Source organism: Stenella coeruleoalba (genome assembly GCF_951394435.1).
Source record: "Stenella coeruleoalba genome assembly, chromosome: 17".
NCBI lineage: Eukaryota > Metazoa > Chordata > Mammalia > Artiodactyla > Delphinidae > Stenella > Stenella coeruleoalba.
In genome coordinates, this window is record NC_137163.1 from 45999086 (window position 1) to 46017861 (window position 18776).

Below are 18776 nucleotides of genomic sequence, written 5' to 3' on the forward strand. Positions count from 1 at the left end.
GTAAGTTTGAGACACCTCTAGAAATTGTTCCCGCTTCTTGTGTACCATAATCCTGATTTAGTGATATACAGGGTATATTTACCCTGGGTCTTGAATTCTGTGGAGCAATTACTGGGAAATTATGTGTATGTAGTCAACTTTGAAGGGTGGTGGTTGATTAGAGAGGGTAGATGTATTTTAGAATCAACTATTAAAATATGTGGAAATCTAGCACTGATGGACTCCTTAGGTATTTTAAAGGAGATTGATCCTCCCATTTTGGATGCTGCTTCTCAAGATTTTAATTTATCTAAGTTTTGTGCCATTTGGGGCCAAGAAATGAAGGGAGTTCCCTCTCGTGCTCATTAACAATTTCATAATCTAAAATTCTTCACTAAATCGGGTGGGAAATTAATTCTGCCGTCAAAGACGCCATAAGGACCAGTGCAACACTCTGGCATTACTGCATCACATTTTTTCTTCCACTTGTTTCCTAGAATGTTAACATTAGCTGTATTTATGTAGTCTGAGCATAGGACTGGGCTCTGCAGTTGACTCACAGGGTGTCTTATGTCCTCACTTATGAAGTGGGAATAACAGATACATGTACTTCTTGGGCTCTGGTGTGGATAATGTTTGCATTGTTCTTTGAGATCACAAAAGAAAACTAAGTTTATGTGCTGTAACATGTTCTTATTTTAGTGATTGGTGAATTATTCTCTGTAACCTGACTTCTGCCCATGAGAGGACCTTCCCCAGCAATCTCCCAACGCCTTATGAATAGGTGAGTCTGATAGGTTGTTCAAATACCTTGTGTAAACAGTGTAACTGTTTTGTAACTGAAATTTGTTATGGGTAATTTTGGTAATATGTCTGTAAAAGCTGTTTTACATTTTTATTTTTTTAATATAAAAACCTAGTTTTAAACTGTTTTGGCTTTTTCTGTTTTCCCACTCATTCTTCCTGAAATCTGACTTCAAGAATTTTCCTTCTCTGATTAAGCAGTGAATGGAAAAAACAAAGGCTTTAGCGTCCCACAATTGCAATTCAAATCTGACTCCAAATCTGCCACTTATTGTTGGCATGACCAATAGAAATTATTAATTTATGTGAGCCTTTGTGCTCTCATATATAAAGTAGGGATAATGAAACCAACTGTAGTAAAGTGGCCAACAAATAATAGGATCACAAGAGAAGGAAGAATGCATCATACTCTTCATGGGAGGGGGAATTAGTACATTAAGTATCAGTAAGATATCCCCTAGCATGCCCTCTCTATAATTCTTTCTCAGAGTATCCAGGAACCTTCCCAGCAAAGGTGCTACTCAATAACTGTCTTGTTGACCTACATTTCATGAGGCAAATACAGACCTGTTTCAGCTTAGGAAATATAAATTTAATTAAAGCAGATCTCACAAACTGGTAAAATGGGTTGCCTCACAGTTGGGATATTAAGTGGCTGAAGAGCAGGGAGAAGAAGAGAAACTCTTTTATGCATTCTTGTAATTCTTGAATTTTGAAACATGTAAGTATATTACCTCTTCAAAACATAGATGACTAAGATGTTTTTGCTTTATTTTGCTTATTGTTTGTTTTTAAAGGAGGCTTCATAGTCTGGTCTGGAATGTCTGTTGCTTTTCTTATTTCGGCAGGCATTCATCAAGAGCTTGGGTGGTTTAAGCACCAACTAATCATCATTGTTTACCTAATAAGCTTCTCCTAGAGACAGTTCTCTTTCTATTACTGCTGCTACCAATACCAAACCGTCCATGGAAAAAAATTGGTGACAAATGCAGTTCCCTTCATATATATGTACACACACACATACGTACACACACACATACATACACACACATATACACATATATATATGTATATACCTCCCTTAGTCAATCAGGTCAATCAGTCAGCCACCAGAGCCTGGGTATTCTATTCAGCTAGTGTTTTTCTTTCTATTTACACTGCAACCTTTATAGTTTCAGACTCTCATTGCTTCATATCTTAACTAGTATTATAATCTTCTAATACCTGGCTTTCAAACTCTACCTCCTTCTGCTGATCCTACACCTTGCTGCCAAGTTAATCATCCTAAAAGTTTGTTCCACTCCTGTCACTCCTGTGCTCAATAACCTGTAGTCACAACTCAGTGACTACCAAATCAAGTGTAAATGCTCTCACCTGGCTTTAAGGCTCTGAGATGAGGCCCTACCCTACCCTATTCACCTCACTCCCTTTACACACGCTGTTACACATCCTGATTCATATTAAACAATTTGTCATTTTCCAGATATAGCCTGTACTTTAACTTCCTTGAGTTCATTTGATACACATCTATTAGACAAATTCTGTGTGCCAGGTACTGTTCCAGATCCTGGGGAGACACAGATGAAAAAGAAAGGCAAAATCTCTTCCATCTTGGAGAGGGACCACATATCTTGGATGCCCTTTTTCCAGTGGTTGAAATTCTATCCATCCTTAAGGTACTGTTGACATCTCTCTCTAAAGGCTGTAGCAACTCCCTTAGCCCAGATTTACTAGTTCTCTGAGCTCCCTATATTTATTTATTTATTTGCGTGCTTATTTACTTGTTTTTGATGGCGCTTATCATATTCTGCCTTATATTTTAAGTATTTGGTTTTCTTTTTTTGCTTTTCTTATTTTTTAACTTTATTGAGGAATAATTGACAAATATAATCGTATATATTTAAAGTGCAAAACATGATTATTTGCTATACATATACATCATCATGGAATAATTACCAATATCAATATAATTAACACATCCAAAGACATACAAGTGACCAATAGGTATATGAAAAGGTGCTCAACATCACTAATCATTGGAGAAGTGTAAATCAAGACCACAGTGAGTACTTATTTTTCTTAAAAAGATTTCTGGACAGTTTGAGGTCATAGACTATGTGTTTTGTTTTTTGGTTTTTTAAACTTACTAGTCTCCATAATGCTGAGCACAGTTCTTTATTCATAATAAATGTTCAATATTTATTTGTTTTATGAATGAAAAATCAAATGAACCTGGGATCCAGAGTTAGCCCAGGGATCCATTCTAAGCATTTACCTGTTCTCAGTGTCCTTTTCCTGTGTTCCAGTATATAATTTCTAAGCATTATTGACCCTTATGCAACTATTATCATCTAGTCATTAAAATCTACAACATTTAAGTGTTTTAATATTCAGGATATTTAGAAAATTTTTACATGGTATGCAACCATAAAATTTAATATAATAGTCTAATCAAATTTGATCATTTTAATACAACATAAACTTAACGTAATTAGTTCAAGCACCTATCATTCTAATATAGACTTTATAAACTTAAACATGGTATTCTTTCCCTTTCCTGAGAAGAGTACAATAATAATCTGTATGTAGCACTTTTTTCTGTCAGTGGCTTATACAGGTATTTTGGTCTCTAAACAGACCTATGGAATATATAGGGTAGATATTATCCCAACTTTAAACACGAAGAAACTAAGAGAAGCTGCATAATTTACATGAGGTCAAAAGCTAATGAATGAAAAAATCCAGGATTAATTAATATTTATGGGGTTGATAATTATGTATTTTTCCTTACTGTGAAATATTATACATTTTCTTTCTTCAGTGAAAGAAATGATGTCTTAAGAGAAGCTGAAATTTTACACAAAGCTAGATTTAGTTACAGTCTTCCAATTTTGGGAGTTTGCAATGAGCCTGAATTTTGGGGAATAGTTACTGAATACATGCCAAATGGGTCATTAAATGAACTCCTACATAGGGTAAGTATTATACATTTTCAGTCGTTATAATTCTGTTATTCAACCTATATAGTACTTTCGTTTTACAAATGATCAGATTATTTAGGGATATATAGATGAATCAAAATAAGAATAATGAAAAACTTCACCATTTATGGCTTCTTTTGTGTTGTTAAAACTACTGTGGGGCTTCCCTGGTGGCACAGTGGTTGAGAGTCCGCCTGCGGATGCAGGGGACATGGGTTCGTGCCCCGGTCCGGGAGGATCCCACATGCCGCGGAGCGGCTGGGCCCGTGAGCCATGGCCGCTGAGCCTGCGCGTCTGGAGCCTGTGCTCCGCAACGGGAGAGGCCGCAACGGTGAAAGGCCCGGGTACCGCAGAAAAAAAAAAAAAAAAATACTGTGGAGTCAGACCCTGCATTCTAAGTGACCTAGATTATTTTGCTTAGGTTACTGTTCCTGAGGTTTACATTGAATTCGAATATCCACATGTATATATATATAAGAGAGGAACAGGAGAGAGAAAAGATAAACTCTGCACACCATACAATTTATTGTTAGTTTAAGCCAGATTTCATTTTATGTTAAAGACAATGTAGGGTTCAAATTAAATGTTAATAATACCAGTTCATAAAGTTCTGAATTAATAGACCAAATAAATCTGAGTATCAAATACATGAGCTTTTCCAATAATAGACAATGGCATGAGCCATGTACCTTTTTCCCAAGGTATCAGTTATCTGGCTTTAATTGTGAAGCCCATCAGTAAACAAATATGGCCCGGTTGTGGGGGGTGTCCTCATTCTCAAAATATGTGTATCCATCTATTGTTGTTTGCTTGCTCTTATATTACTAAGATTATCTCTAGCCTGCAGTTTCTGTCAAGAAATATTTTTAAAGAACTCGGTCACTTTTGTGAGGGGTGCTTTAGTTAAAACTGAGTAGTAACATAATCTGTAAAATCTAGTCACTGAACACTCCTAAATTCTGATACATCACAGTGATCTATAAGCAAACAAGAGAGAATGGGTGCCACTGTCACCACTCATGGAGTGACTTCCTCTTTATTTCGGGATACAACACATTCTGTTTGTGACAGGACCATCTGAAACAAGGGCAGAGTAAAGTAACTAGTGTCAGTGTATAAGATTTGTGTAACCAACACAGCAAGTAAGATACAAATACTAATTAAACACAGTTTCCTTTTGTTAAATGAGTATAAGCATAAATTCTACTGTTGTCTTCCCATACCCCAGCACCACAGTAGATGCTCTGGTACCCAAATTTGGAGCCCATTAGAAATTCTAGAGCCTCCTACAGGGGGATTGCTGACTCCTGGAAGGAATCATAAAATACATAGTGAGCACTCATCTACCTTCCTCTCCATGATCAAAAGCTTCCATATAGCACTATACTGCAGAGAGGCCTTGTTACTTCTTTAAACTATATAATTTTCAGAAAAAGTTACCTTTTTAAAGATTAAAAGATTCAGTTACTCAAGGGGATGGGAATCTGTGTATACAAGAGGAAGTAATGTTGAACATTTGTGTTTTGTGTTTCTTTTGGTGTCCTGTATTATTAGGTCAGGATTTATCTTGAAGCACGTTCCCCCAACCTCACAAAAGATTGATGAAAGAAATCAAAATACTATGTAAAGACAAGTATTTTGAGCCACTCCCCTGCCAAGTTAGTTAATCAATGAACTATAAGCTGACCCATCTGCAGAAAAAAAATTCTTAAGAACAGTTTTGAGCTCAGTGGAAGCATACTTTTTCATATTATTTAGTAAAATGTACCCAGTGGCATGGTCCCTGATGATTCATAGTTGGATATTCCCAAATTATCTAATTTTTCTGAGTATGTTCATTCTCCTGGGAAGCTGTATTAACTTTTATGTTCAGAAAACATTTAAGAAAGTTCAGATGACTGTCACTTGTAAGTACCAGGAAATAGAAAACATTACATTTTTAATGTTTCTATGTTATATATACTTAGAAATGAAGATGATTTTTGTCTCCTTCACAAAAGCAAAACTCCCAAATGCTAATTTTTCAAGCTGAAATGCAAGTAAATATATGATTTAAAAATATGAAGTATTAATGCTTAGTAAGTAAATATATTATGGTCATAATTTTAATTGATGCAGTGGTTATCATCGTAATCAAGTATGGTTTTATATTAATAGGAAATTTAAAATATAAATTTTGAATAGAAACAAATTGTGTGTGTGTGCGTGTGTGTGTGTGTGTGTACACATTCATGGGCACAAGTTATTTGATAAGAAGCCATAGAATGGGAAGATGGCTATGAGTATAAATATATGTCTGGGTATTATACTGATAAAAAAATAATTTAAAACTGTCTCAATTGAAGAAAGACCCCATACCATGTAGTTGCATTACCAGTATAAACTAAAAGGAAATATCAGTACTGTAAAGTCATTATTTTCTTTAATAATTGAGGAAAGTAAGATACAAGGATGTTAAATAACGTCAAATTGATAATATAACAAAATGAGTATTTTTTGCCCTGAATTTAGTTATACCAGATATTTAGTTTAATACTATATTTCCTCATGGAATATTTCATTTTCTAAGTGGAAATAAATTTGGCCACTAATTTTAGTTTTGTTTCTTTCCACATATATGAAGAAAAATGAATATCCTGATGTTCCTTGGCCATTAAGATTTCGTATTCTGCATGAAATTGCACTAGGTGTAAATTACCTGCACAATATGAATCCTCCTCTACTTCATCATGACCTGAAGACTCAGAATATCTTATTGGATAATGAATTTCACGTTAAGGTAGTTACTTTTTTTAAAAAAATAGCTTATCTGCATCCTTGTGTTTAATAGTTTTAAAGACTTTTTAGTTATTTCTTCTATCTTACCAATTTAATATCTCTGCCTTTTCCATAGCCCCTAATTCAGTGCCACTTCTTCCTGCTGCAGTGAGTTAGTTATTCCTAGACTACAGACATTGGTAAAATTATGGTTCAAAATACAGTCATTCTGTTCTTAATTTAAATTGTCAATTATACCTTTGTTAACTTTTCATTTTGAAATTATTATAGATTCATAGATGGTTGCAAAGATAATACAAAGGAGTCCCATGTACCCTTCACCCAATTTCTGCCAGTGGTTACATAACATATAATTATAGTACTATTTCAGGACCAGGAATTTGGCATTGGTACAATGCATGTATATAGTTCTGTATCACTTTATCATGTGTAAATTTGTGTAACCACCACAGCAATCAAGATATAGCACTACTCTGTCACAAGAAAGATATCACTTATGCTACCCCTTTATAGTCATACCTTCTCCCCTCCATCATACCTAACTACTGTCAACCACTAACCTGTCTTCCATCTCTATAATTTTGTCATTTCGAGAATACTATATGAATGGAATCATACAGTGTGTGATATTGTGAGACTGCTTTGTTCACTTAGCATAATGCCTTTGAGATCCATTTAAGTTGTTGCTTGTGTCAACAGTTGGTTCCTTTTTCACTGGTGAATAGTATTCCATGGTATGGGTGTACAAAAGTTGTTTAACCATTCAGCTGTTGAGAGATATTTTGGTTATTTTTAGTCTTTGGCAATTACAATAAAGCTCCTATGAACAGTTCTGTGCAACTTTTTGAACAAACGTAAGTTTTCATTCCTCCTAGATGAATGCCCAAGAGTGTAACTGCTTGGTCATATGGTAAGCATATGTTTAGCTTTTTAAGAAACTACCTAGCTCCTTTCCACAGTGGCTGTACTGTCGTATATTCCACCAGCAATGTATGAAAGACCCAGCTTTTCTGCACCCTCACCAGCATTTGGTATTATCATAGTTTTTTATTCTAGCATTCTAATAGATGTATAGTGATATAGCACCATGGTCTTAATTTTCATTTACCTATAATGTTGAATATTGTTATTTATTTATTTGCCATCTCTGTATCCTTTTCAGTGAAACATCTCTTCATATCTTAAGACCATTTTCTACTTGGATTCTTTGCTTTTATACTATTGGGTTTTAAGAGTTCTGTATATTTTTTAGATATAAGTCCTTAATCAGATATGTAGTTTGCAAAAATTTTCTGCCAATCCAAAGTTTGTTCTTTTCATCCTTTTAACAGGGTCTTTCACAGAGCAAAAGTTGTAATCTATTTCTTTTATGATCATGCTTTTGCTGTCATGTCTAAGCACTCTTCACGAAGCCACAGGTATTGCAGATTTACTTCTATGTTATCTTCTAAAAGTTCCATAGATTTATGTTTTACATTTAAATCTGTGATCTGTTTTGAATTAATTTTTTGCATAAAGCATAAGATTTAGATACCTAAAGGCACCAGAGCAGTAGTGATTTCAGTTACCCTATATGTAACTGATGACAGCAAATAAAAAGTAGTTGCTGAGAAATTAATACTAAATGTAACTCACTTTATTTTTACATAGTATTTTGCTGCACTTCAAATAATATACGTAATTGAAGATTATTATAAGTATCCAAAAATGTTCAAATAAGTAATAAGGAAGTTGGAACAATAGAAAAATAAATATAAAAAGTGTGAGAAAAGTTAAGTGAAAAAATAAACCTTTATTGAAGGCACTCCCTCTGCCTAGAATAAAATGGAAGGAAAAGGAAGAGAGAAGCAAGCTGCTGCCTCAATACTACTTAAAAAAAAGAGACAAATCTATTCCATCAGTTATAGAACCATACAGGTAGAAGTGACCTATTCTAGTCCCCTAATCAGCTGGTCCTCTGAATCCTCACTACAACAATCCCTCATCTCCCAAGGCAGTTACCCTGTGACAAGAGAGTGTTTAAGCTCCGTAACTGAATGACTGTGACATTTTTTTATACGATCAGTCAAAACTCCTTCTCTGTTGCTTCCACTCATCGGTCCTAGTGATAAAGTGAGTTCAAAGTCCAATTTTATTTCCACCTGACAGTGCTTCTGAGATTTGAAGTTAGCTATAATCCCCTTACTTCTCACATACACTTTTCCCTTATACACATCTTTAGTTTCTTCAGCCAATTTCCTTATTACATAGGTTTTAATCCCGGATGCTATCTAGATGCATCTGTGTTTAAATCTCTCTTAAATTTTGATCCTCAAAACTAATCAAAATACCCATATATACCTAACACAAGTTTGTGTGGCCAACACATTAGTGAGGTCAAACAAACCAAAATGTCAGAGTTTGGAGCAGAGAAAGGTCTGTTGCAGGGCCAAGCAAGGAGAAGAGGTAGCTCATGCTGAAAAAACCCTAACTACCCAAAGGGTTTCAGCAAAGCATTTTTAAAGGCAAGGTGAGGAAGGGACACACCTTGGGTATGTGGTCAGCTCTTGCACAAATTCTCTGATTGGTTGATGGTGGTCAATCCTTAGGTGCTAGAAGGTCTGGGGATTACATGCCCATGATCATCAAGTAGTTAATTTCTTCCATTTGTTGGTGGTTTTAGCATCTGAAAAACTCAGGAAATATGCATCAGATACTATTATCTAGGTACTTTAGAGAGGAGCTAAAGCAGTAGATGTGTGGGGGGAGGTCTGTCCCAGGAAGGCCTCATAGGGTCCTGGTCAGTTACACCCCTGATGTGGTGTGATAAATGTAGAATCGTCCTTAAATACTTTACTTCGTATTCATAGTTCCTTACTAATTCGTCTTTTGGGGGGCAGTCCTATAACAACATTCAAGTTGGGCTCAGTGTCAACAAAAAACACTGAGAGGTTTTCTTTCTTTCTTTTTTTTTAATGTATTGTTACTTAAGTCATGTCTCCTTGTCATGTACTTCACAGGATATTTTCTGGACATCATCAAAGTTTATCTTGTTAGATTTGGGTGATAACTTCAGCTCTTAAGACCTTTTTGAATGTTTTTTCTGTAGTCCAAGGATTTTTAACTTTGTCCTCCAGCTTTGTGTCATCTTCAAATTTAATTAGCTGCTTTTTGTATCTTCAAGTCATGATTAACTATTAAGCAGTACAGAGCTCAAATCAGAGCTACACAACATGGTCTGAAAACCTCCTTTCAGGTCAATATCAATCCTTTTATTAATTAGGGCTTTTGGAGAATAAGCATTCATTTTGTTTGGAATACTCCTAAAAGAGCTGTTATACAGCCCATATTTCTCCATTTTTTTCCATTAGAATATTACAAAAGTCCTTGCTTGACTGCTTTCTCAGGTGTCCTTGTTACCAAGTCCAAGTTCATACTGCTCACTGCAGGACAGGGCCAGTAAATCAACAGATGAGGTGTTGGGGCAAGGAATAGCAACTTTATTCAGAAAGCGCGTAGACCAAGAAGATGGTGTACTAGTGTCCCAAAGAACCACCTTACCCCAGCTAGAATTCAGACTAAAAGGGGAGAGGGTGTGGTTGGTTGTTGCAAATTTCTTGGACTCCTTTGTTCTTGCAGCAGTCCATGTAGGTCAGATCTTGATGTTCCTGTAAACGTCCAACAAGACAAATGTAATTGTCTGTTCTGTAACTTTTTATCTCTGTATGAATAGAAAAGTGTTATACCCTTAAAGGTCAGAGCCTTGAGAATGGGCTGTCTTGTATATTTCAGGCTATAGGCAACATTCTTAAGTTGCAGCAAAAGCAATAGAATACGAAGGTTACAGTAAAAGAAACAGATCCAATATGGAGTCAGATTTATTCTTCCTTGTTACATACTCATGACTTACTCCCTTTCCTTTTCTTCCTCATTATCAGAGTGGCTTTCCCTGACAACCCGCCTAGTTCCTCTGTATCCTCATACCTTGATTAATGCTTCTCCATAGTATTTTTCACCATCTTACAAAACATTTTTTATTAATATGTTTATTGACCGTCTTCCCCAATTATAATATAATAAGCTTCACAAAGACTAAAATGTAGTCTGTTTTATTCACTGCCACCTGCTTAGCATATGCCGTATAGAAGCATTCAATAAGTAGTTGTTGAATGAACAGATGAATGAATTCTAGATCCTCTATATATACCCGATAGGTCTGATAATTTAATAGTCAAGGATATTATTAAAGTACCTCAGAATGTTTTATAATATACAAACTGTTTCAACGTTTACTCTTTGACAGTAGTCCTACTGACAAAAAAGGAAATGAAGTCTGTCATTCCTTTATTAAGTATTTGTGGAGCAACAGTGTTGTGCTAGACATCCCAAGTACTTGGGATATGTCGCATGAGGTCTGAAATTGATCACTGGGCTAATATAATTTTTCATTAGTTCTTTCTGGCTCTTTTATCAATTACTCATAAAGTAACCCTTTCATTAAATTTTTAAACCTGGGATTAAGGGTAGTCTCTGCCAATATATAGATTTGCAAAATCAATATTATTTTCCCTTTTTAAAAATCAGAATGACATTTGCTTTTCTCGTATCCTGTAATACCTCTCCATCACCATGGAGGTATTTGCGAGTATTCTAACTAAACCTGAAATATATGTAAAATGACCTGAGATTTGTCCTTTATAAACTTTTCAACCTCCTTGGACTTTATTTTCTTCATCTCAGTCCAGAAACTATTCTTGATACAGAAAACAGAAGCAAAGTAATAGGTGATGATGATCCCTACTTTCTCTTTTTCATTGATCAGTAGGGTAGCCATGGTCTTTCTTTGAAATAAATAGAATTTAAAATAGTTTGGCTTTGTGTGTTTTTTTTTAACTTTTATTAGCTTTAACACATACAAAACTGTGACCTTTCTAATACTATTCTTATAAATTATGATACTCTTTTATATGCATCCTGTGTGTCTCTACTTTTTATTTTATAAATGTCCCTTAAAAGTCAAAGTTTATCAGTGACTCATGAAAAAGTAACAGTTACCTGATCTACCTATCTTCTTGGAAGGGCCTTTAAATGAAGTGCAAAAAATCTTTTAAAATACTTAATGAAATTAAATGGAAACACACCTTTGCTACAGTTTTTTGAAGTAAATTTTTATACTGGAATGCTAACCAGAAACATAGTATCTAAAAGAAAAATATACTACCAATTAAGATCAACCAGGACTTTTCTACTTTAAAAAGAATACATTCAATTTGTTTATCTGCTGGACAGTATCAATTAGTGCACCTTAAATACAAATGAACCTGTGGTAGGCTTATTTGAAATAAATGTTTATATGTACCATGTTTGATTTCTCAGCTATTCTGTCCATCATGTGTGGAACTTCTAAGAATACTTAAAGTTATTCCTCATAGCTTCTTACTGATAACTTTATAAATTTACAGACATGGAGAGTATTATATAAATGAAAATAGCTATTCTGGTAGGGTAATAAGATTATGGATGATTTTTATGAATAGTGTGTTTTAATTTCCTCTAGTTTTTTAATCTTTTTTTAAATTGAAGTATAGTTGATTTACAATATTATGTTAGTTTCAGGTGTACAGCAAAGTGATTCAGTTTTATATATTTTTCAGATTATTTTCCTTTATAGGTTATTTTGAGATACTAAATATAGTTTCCTGTGCTAATACAGTAAATTCTTGTTGCTTTTATCATCTTTTTTAGCTAAAAGGAACCTTTACCTTTGAAATGCATGTTAAGATCTTGTATAGAATAGAAAAGTTCCTATCCTCTGTCTTCATTGCTGAATGATACCAGGACCCTCAAGAAATCATGGAACTTGTATTCCTCTCATCATATTCTTCACTTTTTTTTCTTCTCTGGAAGATCCTGGTGTTTGTAATAGAGAAGGGGGACAAATATGGTTCCATGTGAAAGCCAAACTAAATTAGCTGATAAAGGGAATTCTGATTAAGTTTTCTAGGTGAGATTTAAGAACATAGATGAAGACCTTAGGTGAAGTGAAAGGAGCACATAAGGAAGCAAGCTCAGAATACATTTTCTCCAGCACTGTATTCAAACCAGTATTTAGCCCAGTAGTTTGCAATTTGTGGGTCAGGTATAAGATGGACCACATCCCAGTTTTTGTGTTTTTTTTTTTAACATTTCTCACTGTGGCACAGAAATAAACTTTGCTTCTCATAGTGATGCTTATTATCCTAGCAGATGTGCAGCTGGAGTACTGTTTTTGCTTTTAGAGAATGAGTGGGAGGAATAAGAGTTTGTAGTGGCAAGTAGAAGTAAGTAGGATATACGGTGCCCCAGAGTCTTAATACCACCTCAAAGTGTATTAAAGGCCCAGAAACTATGTACTGTGCTTATTAGTATTGTATGAATAAGAGCAATCTTTAGAGACTTATTCCCATGTACAAAACATTAATAATACTAATACACAGGGGTCATTTACTACGTGTCAGATACTGTTCTGAGTGCTTCACTTAGAATAACTAGTTTAATATCCTCAGTACAACCCTGTGTTATGTTGTTATCCCCAGTTTAAAGATGGGTAATCTGAGGCACAGAGAAATTAGAAAACTTGTCCAAGGTTGTACAGCTAATTAAGGGGTAGAAGTGGAATGTAAATCTAAGTAATCAAGGCTCTAGAACCCATGTTCCAGAACACATATTATATTGCCTTTAGAAATCAATCCAGCTTATCTTCATGTAGTGGCACCATACTTCCTCTTGGTCTTTTCTAATTATTTTTCTTAGACTTACCCTTTTATTATGATACTGTATGAAAGATTCATATAGGCTACCCCCTCCCTTTTTGGAGTGGGGCCATAATTTTTTTTAATCTCAAATTCATCTAAACACTAAATAACTTATTTCTTCTCTTAAAGCTAGTGAACATTTTAAGAGTTAAATGATTGAACCACAAATGGTGTGCTGGATAGAGCTCATTCCACTCTGTTGACTCCTAAATTGTGCCTTGTGAAGATCTAAGTGATTTAAATTAAATGTCTTCAGAGTTTTCCTATACTCTTTTGTTCACTAAATATTGTTTCTGTTCTTACATTTTTGTCTCCCTTTTAAAAAAAAACATTGGAACGTTTTAGATACTTAGTTATAAGATATTGTGTATTGATAGTATCTGCACAAAATTTACAAGTGAAGTAAAACTGTAAAGGACATATCAAAAGTACAGAATGTTTGTCACTGATAATGCTTTAGGCACTCCTTGTCATGGACATAAATATGTTTTATATGCTAACTATACTATTGTTAACAGATATTCTTTTAGTGGTAGGCATAAATCATATAATAATGAGTTACACTATATTGGAATTTTACTTATTTCAAACTTTAAGGATACTATTTTTAGCACATTATAAATAAGAACATAGAAACCTGAGTTGTAAACAATACCCAGTGACAATCGTATTAGATATGACTAGTTTAGCAGTTTTGTGAGGTATAGGTAAATTTTGAAAGCACATGATATAAAGCTACTTGTCACAAAAAGTGAAGTGTATATACTCATTCAGAATAAAAGGCAAAAATACTCCTGTTTAAGTTTTCAAAACTTAGTCTCTTTTAAAATTTGTAATATTATGCTGAACTTCAAGTCAGTTTATATTGCTTTTAGAGTTGTTGGGTTCAGCACTATGGAATCCAATTTGTTAAGAAACTAATAGACTATTATAGAAATAAAATATTAATATATATAGCATTTACTCTGGTCTCATGTCTAAATATAATAAATATAAACAAAAACAATTCTTGAACTTTTTTAAAGAGAAAATTTAAAAATTCAATTACTCTTTTCCCTTCCAGATTGCAGATCTTGGCTTATCAAAATGGCGCATGATGTCCCTCTCACAATCACGAAGTAGTAAATCTGCACCAGAAGGAGGGACAATTATCTATATGCCACCTGAAAACTATGAACCTGGATAAAAATCAAGGGCTACTATCAAGCATGATATATACAGGTACAGCATGTTACTTTTGCTCAGAGTTAACCTTGTCTAAAAAACAAGATTAATCAATCCGAATTTTGAAGCTACATTTTAAAAGTATCATTTTTATGCTTCTCTCATAAGTGTGGTGAAAATAAATTAGAGACAGTGGTTAATGTTTTTCATATTAAAGATGCCTTGCTTTGGGAGTTCCCTGGTGGCCTAGTGGTTAGGATCCTGGTTTTCACTGCCATGGCCCAGATTCAGTCCCTGGTCAGGGAACTGAGATCCCACAAGCTGTGTGGTGCAGCCAAAAAAAAAAATTAAAAATTAAAAACGTGAAAATAAAGATGCCTTACTTTTTTTTTTAATATTTATTTACTTATTTGGTTGCAGCGGTGGGCTCCTTAGTTGCGGCACATGGGCTCCTGGGTTGCAGCATGCAGGCTCCTTAGTTGCAGAATGCATGTGGGATCTGGTTCTCTGACCAGGGATCAAACTCGGACCCCTTGCATTGGGAGCATGGAGGCTTAACCACTGCGCCACCAGGGAAGTCCTGATGCCTCGCCTTAAGCTACTTTTACATCCTTAAAAATTATTAAAGCATATCTTGTTGTCCTATCAATTTATAATATTCAAGGGTTTTTATGTGACCTTGATAGGTGGAGGGAAACAGTGCAATTAACATTTAACACTACCAAAAGAGACAGTACTTACACCAGAAAAAGAGTCAATAGAATAGGGCTACATGAGACAGCCTTTTTTATTGCTCTTTATTTTGTGTGAATAATAGAATCATGTAATTAAAGGGCATAGCTTATCTAGGTGTTAAAGAATCATCCACAAGTTATCCTTGCCTATAACTTCAAGTTCTTATTACAGTAATTTCCTAATTTTTCAAATTGAATTAATTCCCTTTCAAAATAAAACTGTATATGAATATTCATCATCTTGGTTCTATATAGTGATTCTTTAAGCAGCATTTCACTACATTATTACTTTAAAAAATGGTATCTCACAGTCAGCTTTTAAAATCAGTACCATTTTAGTTTATTATAAATAGTTTATAAAGTACTATATGTATATTTTTATCTTAAACAGCTATGCAGTTATCACATGGGAAGTCTTATCTAGAAAACAGCCTTTTGAAGGTAAGTGTACTTTGACTTCCTTATTCTAGGTGACATCATATTGGTAAGTCATACTCAGAACTATCTGAATAAAGATCACTTATTTTAAATCTGCCTAACAGTCATTTTGTGGAAAACACACTAGAAAAACAACAATTTGTCATTGTGAATCCACTGTATGATGGAAAGTACTGGATTAAGGATCAGAAAAATGTGTAGATTCTTCTTGTTCTGATAGTAATTAACTCTATTATAAGCCACTAAATCTCTTAAGTCCTCATTTTTTTTATCTGCAAACTAAGAATTTTGAATTCTTATTTCTAAGATTCATTCCAGCTATAAAATCGTTTGTATGAAAATTTAACTAGTGCTTTTTCTAAAGACCAGCAAATACTGAAGAATACTTTAAAAGTTTTCTGATAATATTGTCTCTTTCTTTATTTTGAGGTTCATTTAGGTCAGTTTGCTGTGTAACAACCTCAGAATCTCAGTAGTTTACAAACTAAACATTTTTCATTCACATTGGGTTATTAGTTGCTGTGGCCCTTCTTGGCTCTGCTAGGTTCTGCTCAGCTCTGCTGAGCTCTGTTTTACTCTGCTCTCTTCATACTCCATTGGCCAAATCAAATCACATGGCCAAGCCCAGAATTAAAGAGGTGAAGATATAAACTCCTCCCACGAGAGGCAGCAAGTCTGGCAATAGCTGGGATCTAAATATTCCTTTGACAGAAAGGGAAGTAATGAATTATTCCTAAGATTTTAAGATTCCCTCATGTTCATTTGGTTGGCTTTAGAATGTATTTAATATATTAAATCATAATATATTTCTAATGAATGAAATATATTTGTTTTGACAGAAGTCACCAATCCTTTGCAGATTATGTATAGTGTGTCACAAGGACATCGACCTGACACTAATGAAGAAAGTTTGCCATTTGATATACCTCATCGAGCACTTATGATCTCTCTAATAGAAAGTGGATGGGCACAAAATCCAGATGAAAGACCATCTTTCTTAAGTTAGTGTACAGTTTTAATCTGGGCCTTTTGAATTACAAAAATAAAAAATACGCTGTAAATAAAATATTCCTTGAACAACTACGAAAGTTAGCTGACAAGCTCAAAGTTTTTTTTTTCTAATTCAAAGTTGTTTTTATTTTATGAGATGAGATTGAAGTGGTAAGGAGAGGCTGTTGACTATCATCATAAAAAGGTTAGAAATTTATTCCAAGTACAATGGAAAGCCATTAAAGTGAGTTTTTCAGGGAAATAACATGATTAAATTTAGGTTTAGGAGATATCACTCACTGCTATGTATAAAATTGATTGGAGAAGGGCAAGAGTAGAATTTCCAGACCAATCCTGGAGATCAAAAAATCGGATAGAATTAAGATTTATTTCAGAAGTAGAATGAATCATCACCTAAATGTAAACATAGAAGAAAATCTTCATGATCTTGGGTTAAGCAAAGAGCTCTTATATATGACATCAGAAACAAGACCTATTAAAAAAATTCTTTGATAATTGAACTTCAAAAAAATTGAAAAATTTTACACTTCAGAAGATGCTATAGAAAATGAAAAGACAAGCTGTAGACTGGGAATCTTCTTTCCAACTAAAAAAAGAAAACCAAATATATTTTCCATTCAAAACTTATGTCTAGTGCTCATCAGCATTGTATTTAAAAAAATCAAAAGTTGCTATAATAATGGATTAACATCTTATCTCCCAGAACCATGTAATAGGGTGTGTGTGTGTGTGTGTGTGTGTGTGTGTGTGTGTGTGTGTGTATGTATGTGTATATATATGTACATATATGTGTGTATGTATTGGCTTGGCCAAAAAGTTTGTTTGGCTTCTTCTATAAGATCTTACAAAAACCTGTACGAACTTTTTGGCCATCCCAATACATATCTCCTTTGTCCCCAGTGCCACTTCCAAACTATAATTTCTTCTCCATTCCCTAAAGACTCTAGCTCTTCTGAAGATCATGCCATTAGGCAGTACTTCTCTACAAACTTCCTGGTTTTTCCCTATTGTTCATTGCAGAACAATGGCTTTTGGCTTACTTACTTCTACATCCTGCATTGATCAGTGCTGCTGAATATTTGAGAGGAGTGCTCTGCGGATCTCTGGAGTTCTCTGTGTACTTCTCCTCTTTGGTGCTCTGTCCTATAAACTCTATCTGCCTCCGTCTACCCTAACTCCCAGCCCTGTCTCTTCAACTCTGAGCTTCCTCTGGGCCCCGCCTTACTTCTCTACCCTGTAGTATAGCTGGAAACTCTCCCAAGGCAGTTAGCTTGGGTAGTCAGGCTGTCATAAGGCTGACCTCAGTTGTTTCCTATCACTTAGAGATCACTGTCCTTTGTTGCCTGATATCTAGTGTCTTGAAAACCACTGTTTCATGCATTTTGTCTGGCTAATGGTTGTTTAAGGCAGGAGGGTGAATTGGTCCTTGTTTCTTCATCTTGGCCAGAAATGGAATTCATTGGTTTCTCTTTAAATTAATGGCTAAAACTAGGCACTAAACTCTACTTAGCAATTCTGTTATGTTTCTCAAATACATCTACTATTCCATTCTCATATATCACCTGTTCTTAAGTTGTGGTGCAGGGACCTCTGGAGGTGGGGTTGGTTCCTGAGACTTTTATAAGTGGTTCACAAATTCAAAACTTTTCAAAATAATAAATATTAAGGTATTGTTTTCCCTTTTTACTCTCATCCTCTGGAAAAATCTTTCCAGAGACTAAATTAAGTATGATGATATCATTGCTCCAACGGATAATGGAATGTGTTTTCATATACTCTGATGTGTTAAAATTTTCTGTTTTAATCTAATGTAGTAAATATCAATAGATATGACCAATATATACAAAAGCTCTTAATAATTTTGAAGAGTTCTGAGACCCAAAAGTTTGCAAATTACAGACTAGATGATCATCTTGTACTACTGTAGGAGATGCGTAAGTCCCATACTTCATGTTTCCAAAGTGAAGATGAAATTCCATTTCAATCCCTAAGAAGGAAAGCATGGGAGGAACATTTCTAGTCCTATCTGCCCCTCAGCACTCCTCCTCCTCATTTGTTAGTTTTAGAGAAAAAGCAAGCGTACTTATCTAGTCCCTTCTCAGTTTTCTCCTCCT

The 18776-nt window shown here is 34.6% G+C and overlaps 1 pseudogene across 1 annotated transcript in view; it reads left to right on the forward strand.

Moving 5' to 3' along the window:
* The window catches only part of LOC307175751 (receptor-interacting serine/threonine-protein kinase 2-like), a 17991-nt pseudogene extending 1184 nt beyond the window's left edge, over nucleotides 1-16807 (forward strand). Inside the window, exons 2-8 of the transcript XR_013831789.1 lie at nucleotides 682-763; nucleotides 2336-2459; nucleotides 3605-3758; nucleotides 6388-6543; nucleotides 14379-14536; nucleotides 15605-15654; nucleotides 16491-16807. The product of XR_013831789.1 is annotated as a receptor-interacting serine/threonine-protein kinase 2-like (transcript). The remainder of the gene's footprint in view (nucleotides 1-681; nucleotides 764-2335; nucleotides 2460-3604; nucleotides 3759-6387; nucleotides 6544-14378; nucleotides 14537-15604; nucleotides 15655-16490) is intronic.
* Nucleotides 16808-18776: the final 1969 nt, after the last annotated feature.